Below are 12,442 nucleotides of genomic sequence, written 5' to 3'. Positions count from 1 at the left end.
GCTTCGTCAGAGCTGCAGAGAGGTTTGTGAAAAGCGTCAGGGCAGAGAAGCCCACAGCCGGTTCTGCTGACATTACCAGGCCGGCCCAGGCTCGGGGTATGGTAAGGTTCATCTTCCTGGCCAGAGGAGAGCAGGGTTCGGGATCCCTAATCTTGTAAGCTCCCTTTGAGAAACACGTCTATCAAATGCAAAGCCAGCCGATGTGGATAGGAGCTCTCCTGCTCCGCTCCTGACAGTCACGTGTCTCCTGAAGACTGTACTGTAAAGCTGGCCATTTTGTATTTTTTGGTGGTGTATCTCATCTAATTCCTCAGACGTGGAAAAGAACTGTGCAGCAAACAGGCAGTCATCAGCAGCCAACCAGGCTTTTAGACTTGGGGGGTGAGGGCAAGAAGAGGAAGGGGCACCTGAGTGGGTGGACGGGGCAGCGACGGGGCAGCCTAAGTGAACAGAAATAGGAGCCAAAAAGGGAAGTGTAATACAAACCACATGTACAGACAAACAAAACAGCAGAAAAGTGGGAAGGAAAGGCCATCTGATCAAAGAAGGCTAGATAAGAGGGACAAGCAGGAATTTAGGACTGGACTAGGCTCCAAACCCAGAGCAGTGAAGAGAAACAGAACAAGAGTTCCTAAGGCGCCTTCAGCAGGGTGCTGGTCTACGGGGTGCTGCAGGCCACTGAGGAGATGACTTGGAAAAGTCCACAGATACATTTGACAAGTCCTTCCATGCATTCATTTCAACAGTCAGGAAGTCAGAAAGTCCCTGTCCTCACAAAGCCGGTGGCTCCCTGTGGAGTCAGACAGCTGAGCAAGCAGTTAGTACAGTCTACCAGGGCAGGGCACGCACACAGCTGGGGGTACCTGTCGGGTCCCCCAAAGACCACCATTGAACCCCTAAGCCCAGAGGTGGCTCCTGAGTCTGTTCCCAGGTCTGTATCCTCCTATTCAGGGTTGTACACACCTTAGCCAAGCAAACAAAGCCCCAAGCACACCGTCTTGTCAGTTTATAGTAAGGAAAATGAATGTGAGAGATTCAGCTGTTTGTATGCTATGATGGGTATAGTCCTTCCTGTTAGAGAATCTGGGTGGGGGCAGCTGGCTCTCAGAGGGCTGCCCAGAGCCAGGATCACAAGGGAAAGATGCGATAATCTGAAGGCTCGGATCAAAAGGAACAGAGAGTCCATGTGTCCCCCTGTGTGCCTGTGCTGTGACATACCCCAAGGAGATGCCTGTGTTCACGGCCAGGCCACCCACCCTGGGCATGGCGGTGGAGCTGTTGTGAAGTCTTTCTTGGTTTCCCCATATCCTCTCCCATGTCTATCTGTCTGTCTGACAGTCGTCTCCCTTGTCCTTTTTTTTTTTTGTCATCACAGTGGTAATAGCTCCTAGGTATGCATTGTACTCAAGACTTGTACCAAGAAATCCAGACAGGGTGACACTCTCCTGCAATTGTGCATTTGGAGAGTTCAAGGACATCCTGCATTAGAGCACAGCCAGTGATAACCCAGCTCTCTCTCTCTCTCTCTCTCTCTCTCTCTCTCTCTCTCTCTCTCTCTCCATATATATGGAAGTGTGTGTGTGTATGTGTGTGTGTGTAACATAGTGATGCACACTTTCCATCCTAGCACTGGGAGGTAAAGGCTGGTGAAACTGAGTTCAAGGCCAGCCTGGTCTATAGAAGAAGAAAAAAATAAGAAAGAGAAGTGAATCAAGATACTGCACTGCCCATGTAGGCCTCCTTCAAGCTTCATACACAGTGCCTGATATGACAGCATGTTGACATTTGTAAGCATTTGTTTATCATCACCCTTATCACCACTATATGTGGTTAAGTGTATTTTACAGTGATTGAGATTCCAAAAGTCTAGAATTTTCATTTTTTACTTCAAAAAGATCAAATGTTAGGTAATAATTTCCTATAAGATGAATATAGAAATCAAAATCAAATTTGGATTTGAAAAAGAATGTTAAAGAGTACCTAAGTCTTAGCAAGTGGTACTGGGACAAACAAGGCCTGGGACTGATTTGCCTCACAGAGGGTATCTGCTGTAGAACTGGAGGAAGCTTGCGTCCTGGATAGTTTTATGTCAGGTTGACACAAGCTAGAGTCATCAGAGAGGAGGAACTCAATTGAGAAAATGTCTCGTAAGATTGGACTCTAGGCAAGACTGTAGGGCACTTTCTCAGTGACTGAAGAATGAGGATCCAGGCCCATGGTAGCACCACTCTGGGCTGGTGGTCCTGGGTTCTAAAAGAAAGCAGGCTGAGCAAGCCTGTGAGCAGCACCGCTCCATGGCCTCCAGGTTCCTGCCCTGTTTGAGTTCCTGGCCATACTTCAATTGATGGTAAACAGTTGCACTGGTGATGACTGTGATATGGAAATGTGAGTGAAACAAACCCTTTCCTCCACAACTGACTGTGGTCATGGTTTTCACAGCAATAGAAACCCTGACTAGATGGCCAGTTATCTGGTTCTTAGGCCTCTGCTACTCTGTTCCCATTGCGGTGGTCACCGTGAGGCCTTAAGGGGTAGAAAGCAATACTGGTGCTACCTTTCATCAGTTAAGAATTGATATGAGAGAGCTGGGGGTGACAGCCCAAGCCTATAACCCTAGCCCAGGAGAGGAGGAGGCGGGATCAGAAGTTGAAAGCTAGTCTGAGCTACAGGAGACTCTAGCACAATAAACAAGTAGAAATGAAACGGCAAACAACAACAAAACAGAATTGCCATTAAGGTGGGAGATAGAGATTAACATGATGATGTCTTCTTCTTCTTCTTCTTCTTCTTCTTCTTCTTCTTCTTCTTCTTCTTCTTCTTCTTCTTCTTCTTCTTCTTCTCTTTCTGTAAGAGAAGCCATGTTCTTCCCTTGGGGAAAGACTCAATTCTCTGGGTTGCACAGAGAAAGGAATGGATTGTTGCCCCCAAACTAGGAGATAAAATAGAACACATGGCTTCCTCCTTGCTTTCTTGCAGACCCATGCAGGGAAGGAAGCTGCCTGCTGTAAGGAGCCAGGAGCATACGTCAACTATCAACAACTCTTGGTGGGAGCTGTCTTCCAACGAGGCTTCCCGCCTGCAAGTAAATGAATCCTGGTGACAGCTTGGCCCTGCAGAGCCAGAGCCATGCTCCAAACTGCTCCTGTTCCTAAGTCCCAGAAACTGTTAGACAGTGGTTGAAAATGCTGCATAACTTTTTACAGTGCAACAGTTAATATATATAATAGGGCAGAGGAAAGGATAGAAAACCAGGCAAAGGAAGAGTCTTCAGAAAAAAAGCAAGCTGCCTGTGTAACACTCTTCCACAGCACCAGTAAGATTCACTCAGAGACTAGGGCAGACACCTGATACATTGCCAAGGCAACAGACCTAGAGCCCAGAATGCTGTGGCTTCTGGAATAACACAAGAAAAAGTGTTTTACAATCGAAAGTTTCCAAATGACACTCTGGATAAACCATGGTGTGTAGAAATCCAGTAGTAAATTTGGTGAGAGGTCAGATGAAACAGAGGCAAGGAGGGGAAAGGAGGCTGGGAGGGGAATTCTGCAAGACGCCCAAGAGACAGCTAAGGAACCAGGATTCAATGGGAAGAAAAAAACCATTGAAACTGAAGAATAAAGGGAGGCAGGTTTGTGAAAGGTGGAAAAATGGCACCAACCCAGGCAGGACCAGTCAGAGGCATTGTGGGTAGACAGAAACTCCAGTGTCATGGTTTGAAGAGGAAGTGCCTCCCCACCAAAGGCTCATCTGTGGAAGGCATCAGTACTCAGGGTTGTGTTCAGGGATGGGGTTCTAGGAGATGTGAACAGATTCATGAGTATACTGACTTGATCAATGGATTAATATGTTGAATTATTCACACTGAATGGACCCCTAGGGAGTGGTAGAAATCCTGGGAGGTGGGAGCTGATTGGAGGAAATAGATGACCTGTGAAGGCTATATCTTAGGCCTTTGCTCTCTCTGCCTTTCTGTCCCCAAACCAGCAGCTGTTTCTCTTGCAAGCTCCTGCCACCATGACACTCTGCCTCCCCGCAGGCCCATTGCGATAAAACCAGCTGGCAGTGACCAGGAAATATGTCTTTCTCTCCTCAAGTCAGCGATGCCAAATGACTCACTGAAGGAGTGACAAGCTTGCTCAGCTGAAGACATCTATTCTGTTACACACTGCCATGTCAGTGAGGGAACCCACACTAGACCTACTGGATGCACAAATACTTACCCAAAAGAAATGGAGGAAAAGACAAAGCAAAAATTACAAGAAACAATTCAAACAGTGCAAGGGTTGAAAGCTGAAATAGAGACAATAAAAAACACAGTCTGAAGGAATGGTGGTAATAGAAAAGCTGGGCAAATACTCAGATACTACAGATACAAGCATAACCTACAGAATACAAGAGATGGAAGACAGAATCTCAAGTGTTGAAGACACTAGGGGAAATAGATTCATTAAACAATGAAAATCTTAAATCCAACAAATCCCTAACACAAAATATCCAGGAAATATGGGTATAGAAGAAGGTGAAGAAATCCACCTCAAAAGGGCAGAAAACATATTAAACAAAATCATAGAAGAAAACTTTCCCAACTAAAAGAAAGACATGCCAATAAAAGTACAAGAAGCCTACAGAACACTAAATAGAGAGGACCACAAAAGGAAGTCCCCTCGCCACATAGTAGTAAAAACCCTGAACACACAGAATAAAGAAAGAATATTAAAAGCAGCTAAGGAAAAAGGCCAAGTAACATACAAAGACAAACCTATTAGAATCACACCAGACTTTTCCATGGAAACTCTGAAAGCCAGAAGGTCCTGGATAGCTATTCTACCAACAATAAGAGACCACAGATGCCAGCCCAGACTGCTATACCCAGCAAAGCTTTCATCACTAAAGATAGAGAAAACAAGATTTTCCATGACAAAACCAGATTTAAACAATACATATCCACTACCCAGTCCTACAAAAAGTTCTGGAAGGAAAACTCCAACCCAAGGAAGTTAACTACAACCAGAAAAATATAGGCATGAGATAATCCCAACTTATCAACAGCCAAAAGGAAAAAGGTGTGGAAATCCACATATAATTCCACCAACAGCAACCATTCCAAAACAAAAAAAAAAATGAGCAATCAATGGTCATTAATATCCCTCAATATTAATGGTCTTAATTCGCCCATAAAGGGACACAGGCTAATAGAATGAATGCAAAGACAGAACCCTTCTTTCTGATGCATACAAGAAACACACCTCAGGCTCAAAGACAGACATTACCTCAGAGTTAAGGGTTTGGAAAAGGTTTTCCAATCAAATGGACTCAAGAAACAAGCAGGGGTAGCAATCCTAATATCTAACAAAATAGATTTTAAGATAAAATCAATCAAAAGAGATGAAGGAGGGTACTTCATTCTCATCACAGGAGAAATCCACCATGGTGAAGTTTTAATTTTGAACATCTATGCCCCAAACACAAAGGCACCCACGTTCATAAAAAAACATTACTAAAACTCAAATCACATATACAGCCCCACACACTTGTAGTAGGAGACTTCAACACCCCACTCTCACCACTAGACAGAAACTTAACAAGAAGCAAAGGAACTAATAGAAGTTATGACCCAATTGGGATTAACAAACATCTATAGAACATTCCACCCAAATAAAAAAGAATATACCTTCTTCTCAGTGCCACATGGAACCTTCTCAAAAATGGGCCACATACTTGGCAACATATCAAACCTCAACAGATACAAAAAATTGGAATAACTCCATGTACTTTATCAGACCACCATGCATAAAAATTAGAATTCAACAACAACACAAACTGAGGGCTGAAATCAATAAAGCAGAAACTAGGAAAACAATACAAAAAATTAATGTAACAAAGAGTTGGTTCTTTGAGAAAAATCAACAAGATAGACAAGTCTTTATCCAAACTTACCAAATGACAGAGTATGAACATGCAAATTAACAAAATCAGAAATGAAAAGGGGGACATAACAATGGACACTGCGGAAATCCAGAGAATCATCAGGTTTTACTTTGAAAACCTGTACTCCACAAAATTTGAAAATCTAAAGGAAATGGACAATTTTCTGGATATATATTACTTGCCAATATTAAATCAAGAACAGATGAGTGATTTAAATAGACCTATAACCCCTAAAGAAATAGAAGCAGTCATCAAAAGTCTCCCCAAAAAAAAAAAAGCCCAGGGCCAGATGGCCTCAGTAAAGAATTCTACCAGAAATTCAAAGAACAGCTTATACCAATTCTTCTCAAAGTATTCCACTCAATAAAAGCATAAGGGTCTTTGCCAAACTCTTTCTACGAGGCTTCAATAACCTTGATACCCAAGCCACACAAAGACACAACTGAAAAAGAGAACTTTAGACAAATATCCCTCATGAACATTGATGCAAAAATACTCAATAAAATACTGGCAAATTGGATCCAAGAACACATCAGAAAACTCATCCACCATGATCAGGTAGGCTTTATCCCAGGCATACAGGGTTGGTTCAACATATGAAAATCCATGAATGTAAGCCACCATATAAACAAGCTGAGAAACAAAAATCACATGACCATCTCACTGGATGCTGAAAAAGCCTTTGACAAAATCCAACACCCCTTCACGATAAAGGTCTTGGAGAGATCTGGGATAACAGGAACTTACCTCAACACAATAAAAGCTATATACAGCAAACCAACAGCCAACATCAAACTAAATGGACAGAAACTCAATGCAATTCCTCTAAGATCAGGAACAAGAGAAGGCTGTCCACTTTCTCCATACCTCTTCAATATTGTACTTGAAGTTCTAGCTAGAGCAATATGACAACAAAAGGAGATCAAGGGGATACAAATTGGAAAGGAAGAGGTCAAACTTTCACTATTTGCAGATGACATGATAGTCTACATAAGTGACCCAAAAACTCTATCAGGGAACTCCTGCAGCTGATAAATACTTTCAGCAAGGTGGGAGGATAGAAGATCAACTCAAGAAAATCAGTAGCCCTACTATATACAGACAATAAAAGGGCTGAGAAAGAAATCAGAGAAACTTTGCCCTTTACAATAGCCACAAACAACATAAAATACCTTGGGGTAATGCTAACCAAATAAGTGAAAGACCTGTATCTCAAGAACTTTAGAGAAAGTCTTTAAAGAAAGAAATTAAAGAAGACACCAGAAGATGGAAAGATCTTCCATGCCCTTGGATAGGTAGGATCAACATAGGAAAAATGGCAATCTTACTGAAAGCAATATACAGATTGAACACAATCCCCATTAAAATCCCAGCACAATTCTTCACAGAGCTTGAAAGAACAATAATCAGCTTTACACAGAAAATCAAAAGACCCAGGATATCCAAAACAACCCTGTTCAACAAGGCAACATCCAGAGGCATCACCATCCCTGACTTGAAGCTCTATTACAGAGCTATAGTCTGAAAACAGCTTGGTATTGGCACAAAAATAGACAGATAGACCAATGGAATCAAATTGAACACCCCAACATTAACCCACACACATATGAACATCTGATCTTTGACAAAGAAGCTAAAATTATACAATGGAAAAAAGAAAGCATCTTCAACAAATGGTGCTGGCATAACTGGATGCTGGCATGTAGAAGAATGCAGATAGATCCATGTCTATCGCCATGCACAAAACATAAATCCAAATGGATTAAAGACCTCAACATGAATCCAGCCACACTGAACCTCTTAGAAGAGAAAGTGGGAGGCACCCTTGAACAAATTGGTACAGGAGACTGCTTCCTGTATACAACTCCAGTAGCACAGACACTAAGATTGACAATTAATAAATGGGACCTCCTGAAACTGAGAAGCCTCTGTAAGGCAAAGGACACAGTCAGCAAGACAAAAGGGCACCCCACAGATTGGGAAAAGATATTCACTAACCCTATATCTGACAGAAGGCTGATCTCCAAAAGAACTCAAGAAGCAAGTCTCCAAAACACCAAAGGATCTAATCAAACAGTGGGGTACAGAACTAAATAGAGAATTCTCAGTAGAGGAATCTAAAATGGCTGAGAGACACTTAAAAAGTGCTCAACATCCCTACCCATCCGGGAAATATAAATCTAAACAACTCTGAGATACCATCTCACTCCTGTCAGAATGGCTAAAATAAAAAACTCCAAGGACAGTTTATGCTGGAGAGGATGTGGAGGAAGAGGAATACTCCTACACTGCTGGTGGAAGTGCCAAATTGCACAGCCACTTTGGAAATCAGAATGGAGATTCCTCAGGAAAATGGGAATCAGTCTACCCCAAGACCCAGCAACTCCACTCTTAGGCATATACCCAAAAGATGCATATTTATAAAACAAGGATGTCTGTTCCACTATGTTCATAGCAGCATTATTTGCAATAGCCAGAACCTGGAAGCAATCTAGATGCCCCTCAACTGAAGAGTAGATAAAGAAAATGTGGTACATTTACACAATGGGGTACTATTCAGCAGGAAAAAAAACAATGGAATCTTGAAATTTGTAGGCAAATTGATGGCACTAGAAGAAACCATCCTGAGTGAGGTAACCCAGTCACAAAAGAGAAACATGGTATGTACTCACTCATATATGGATTTTAGACATGAATCAAAGGAGTGCCAGCATACAATCCCACTGCCAGAGAGTCTGGGAAACAAGACCTTCATCCAGCAACTGATGAAAGCAGAGGCAGATACCCACAGACAAACACTGAACTGAACTCCTGGGATCCAGTGTCAGAAAGGGAGAACTGATGGGCAAAGGAGTTAAGACTGGGCTGGTTTAGCCCACAGAAACAGTTGACCTGAACAAGGGGGGGCTCTTGGACCCCAGATTCATGGCTGTGTGGCAAGCATGGGACTGACCCAGACCCCCTGAATGTGGGTGTCAGTGAGGAGGCCTAGGTAATCTATGGGGCCTTGGGTAGTAGTTACCCCTGGCGTACAAATAGACTTTGAGTGCTGATGCCACAATATGGGAGGCTCTCTGAGCTGGACTCTTTTGGGAGGGCCTAGGCCCTGCCCTGGATGAAATGACAGTTACTGGAGATCCACCATGGAGGTGCTCACCGTCCCTGGGGATCGGAGTGGAGATTGGGTGGGGACTGGGGAACCTGGTGGGGAGGACGTGGGAGGAGGGGAAGCAGAGGGAGCTGGGATTGACATGTGAAACAAGCTTGTTTCTAACTTATAAAAATAAATAAATAAAAAGAAATTGGGATGAAACCAAACTCCTCCTGATGCTCCAGGCGCGTTGTGTTTTCTTTCTACCCAGGAAGCTGGAGTTGAAGTGGCAACGGCAGATGTCTGAGCACTGGAGAATGTAATAAGGCTGAAAGCAGTTCCTGGAAGGCTGGCCTACCACTCCATCTGCAATATGGCCCCTCCTGTAGAATAAGGCTTCAGCAGATACATTTGGTTTGACTCTGGAGAAAATGGAAATAAATTCCTGGCACTAGTGATTTTCCCATCTCAGCCAAGAAGCTAACATAGCCTTGCAGCCATTGGAGGCACTCAGTGGCTTTGAATTATATCTACTAGCTTTTCATAATTTTACTGCAAATATTAGCTGTAGCCAGTGTCAGGAGATAACATAGCCCTAAAACCACACTAGGGAGAAACTGGACTTTGACGATTATAAAGCCAGTAGCAGAACTCCTAAAAAGATCTGGAATAAGTGCTTTTGTATTAGGAGATAGACATCAATACAATGAGGCATAAGCCTCATAAAAAGAGAGTCAGTCTACAAGCTGCATTTCAGCTGTGTAAAATACACAAAAACTCAAGGCAAATGTGACTAGAATCCAATGCTTTACAGGGAAAGCTTGAAATAAGGCACGCATATTCATGCAACCCAATGCAATATGCATAACAATAGAAATGCTGAAAATATACTGCCTGGGAAAATGCTAATGAAACATTAATAAGCAAAAAGTTTCTGTGCAGAATCAGTGAAGGAAGAGGGCCAACAGGATGAGGGGTCTAATGTTTATGGAGAAGCAAAGGTTTAGAAAGGCAAAGGGACACAATTAGAAGTATACATCATAGTCTGCTTTATCTTAGGAAAATACCAGGACAGACAGAAAACAAAAGCTACTTTCTAAAAAATAGCAGTTTGCTATCTCTTAATATTAGAAGTCTACAAATTCTAGTTTTTCTTTATGCTTTATTGTTTTTTGAAATACCTACAATCAACTGTGTCATTGTTTAAAATGGCCTTTATATAAATTGTATTTCAGGTTTAAGGCCAGTATTGTGTATAAATAAGGAAAAGAGCATATGTAAGTTGTAGCCCACAAAAATAATATTATTACAAGTATGACAGGAACAGATAGATTTTGTTTTCATTTTGGTGACAAATATGTAGGTCTCAACTCAGTATATACAAGTATAGAGAGATTAAGACATCAGAAACAAAACATAAGAGGAATGAAAAAAGAAAAGGAAAAAATTATTTAGAATCACAAGCGTATGATTTTTCAAAAGGTAAAACAGAAACTTACAGGGCCATATTTACCTTGCAGGAGAGACCCACGTTCATAAAGGTGGCTTCCCCAGGGCAAAGCTCATCCATTTCATTCCTGGGGTGCTGACCCCATGGTTTCCCCAGACACGCCACAATTTGTGTTAGTGAAGGACTGAATTGGCACTCTCCCTTCCTAAAATTAAAGAAAAAATGCGATTGGAAGATCCCCTGAATAGACTATTGGGACAGCAGTTTACTTTATAGAATTTAAAATATGATATACCTATATACTGCAATGGTTGTGAGGTCATTTCCACCGAGACATAAGTAAAACGCGCCTACAAGGAATCTGAAAGACCCATGTCTACTCAGAGAGGCAGAGTGACCTGAGAGTAAGTTTGAAATGTGAACTTATGTTCTCATTCTCTGCCTTTCATGCAGCCCCTGCTATCTGAGGGTTTCATGGGCAGCCACTGATGCCCCACAGAAGCAAAGGAGCAGTCATTAGGTTAGACTGTGCCCAGTGTGGCAGATCAAGGGACCTGCTCAAGCTTTCCAACACCGAAAAGGGTAAGTTATTAAAGTTAGAGAAGATGGGCTGTGGCGAGGCTGACGGGGGACACGGGTGAATTCATGTTAGCAGATTCAAACACTACTTAGGAGCTGCGAGAAAGGCCGACTGAGCACCATTTTACTGGAGGGGCAGAGTAGATGGAGCATGACAGCTTTCCCATGTTGGTGGTTAGAGAAATTGTCACTTCAGGTTTGTAGACTTCAAGTTTGTAGAAAGATAGAAGTATACGTTTTTGTTATTGTTAAAAAAAAAACTGACACTTTGTTTCTCTGAGCCCTGGATTTCCCCACAAGACAAGTCTATTGTTCTATGATTCTTGTGCTGCTTAGTTTTTTTGTCAACTTGAAACAAGCTAGAGTGTTCTGGAAGATGAACTATCAATTAAGAAAATGCCTCTAGCAGGCTAGCCTGCAGGCAAGTCTGTTAGGCATTTTCTTGATTAATGATTGACACATGTGGACCCAGCCCATTGCGGATGGTACCTCCTCTGGACAGGTGGTCCTTGTCACTGTAAGAAAGCAGGTTGATGGCCGGCTCTTGGAAACCTATTGCTCATTGACCAGCCTAAATACAAGGGAGGTGCTTAGTCTTAGCTAAACTTGATATGCCAAGCTTTGTTGATACCCTTGGGAGGCCTGCCCCTTTCTGAACAGAAACAGAGGAGGAGTGGATGGAGTTGGGGGGGGGAGAGAATGGGAGGAGCGGAGGGGGAAACTGCGGTTGGGATGTAAAACAAATAAATCTTGGAAGCAAGGAAGGAAGCAAGGAAGGCTAGGCAAGCCATGGGGAGCAAGCCAGTAAGCAGCACCCTCCATAGCCTCTGCATCAGCTCCTGCCTCCAGGTTCCTGCCCTCGTTTCTCTCAGTGAAAAACTGTGACCTGGGAGTTGTAAGATGAAATAAACTCCTTTCCTCCCCAGGTTTTTTTGGTCATGGGTTTATCACAGCAATAGAAAGCAATAATTCTATTTACACCTCAATAGTAAGAAGCTCAAAACCTGATGCTTATGGTTCGTTTGTAGAGAGATGGGTAGGATTAGAAATAGCTTTTCTTTTTTTCCTAAAGGAAGCTGAACACCAAAGGTGTCCAGTGTTTGTTTGTTTGTTTGTTTGTTTGAGGCAGGATTTCTGTGTGTAACCATGGTAGTCCTGGAACTCACTCTGTAGACCAGGATGGCCTCAAACTCAGAGATTCACCTGCCTCTGCTTCCTGAGTGCTGAGATTAAAGTTGTGTATCACCAGCAGCCAGTATGTTTTCTGTTTTGAATGAAGAGTAGACTTCTTCTGGTCAGAGAATGGTTACTTAAATAAAAAGGAGGAGAAGGAAAATGAATTGATGCAAACAGTTTGCAGATGTAATAGCAAATATCACACAAGGACACAGAAA

The 12,442-nt window shown here is 42.6% G+C and overlaps 1 long non-coding RNA gene and 1 pseudogene across 1 annotated transcript; one reads left to right on the top strand and one right to left on the bottom strand.

Moving 5' to 3' along the window:
• Positions 1-1,867: 1,867 nt before the first annotated feature.
• Positions 1,868-10,668, bottom strand: LOC121139510. Its single transcript, XR_005876461.1, has 2 exons — positions 10,533-10,668; positions 1,868-3,076 (listed from the first exon to the last, which is right to left on the bottom strand). It is a non-coding gene; the product is annotated as an uncharacterized LOC121139510 (long non-coding RNA).
• Positions 10,525-10,674, top strand: LOC121139640 (annotated as a pseudogene).
• Positions 10,675-12,442: the final 1,768 nt, after the last annotated feature.

Source organism: Mesocricetus auratus, unplaced genomic scaffold (assembly GCF_017639785.1).
Source record: "Mesocricetus auratus isolate SY011 unplaced genomic scaffold, BCM_Maur_2.0 Super-Scaffold_15014, whole genome shotgun sequence".
NCBI classification, from domain to species: domain Eukaryota; kingdom Metazoa; phylum Chordata; class Mammalia; order Rodentia; family Cricetidae; genus Mesocricetus; species Mesocricetus auratus.
This window is presented reverse-complemented; position numbering and strand designations above follow the sequence as displayed.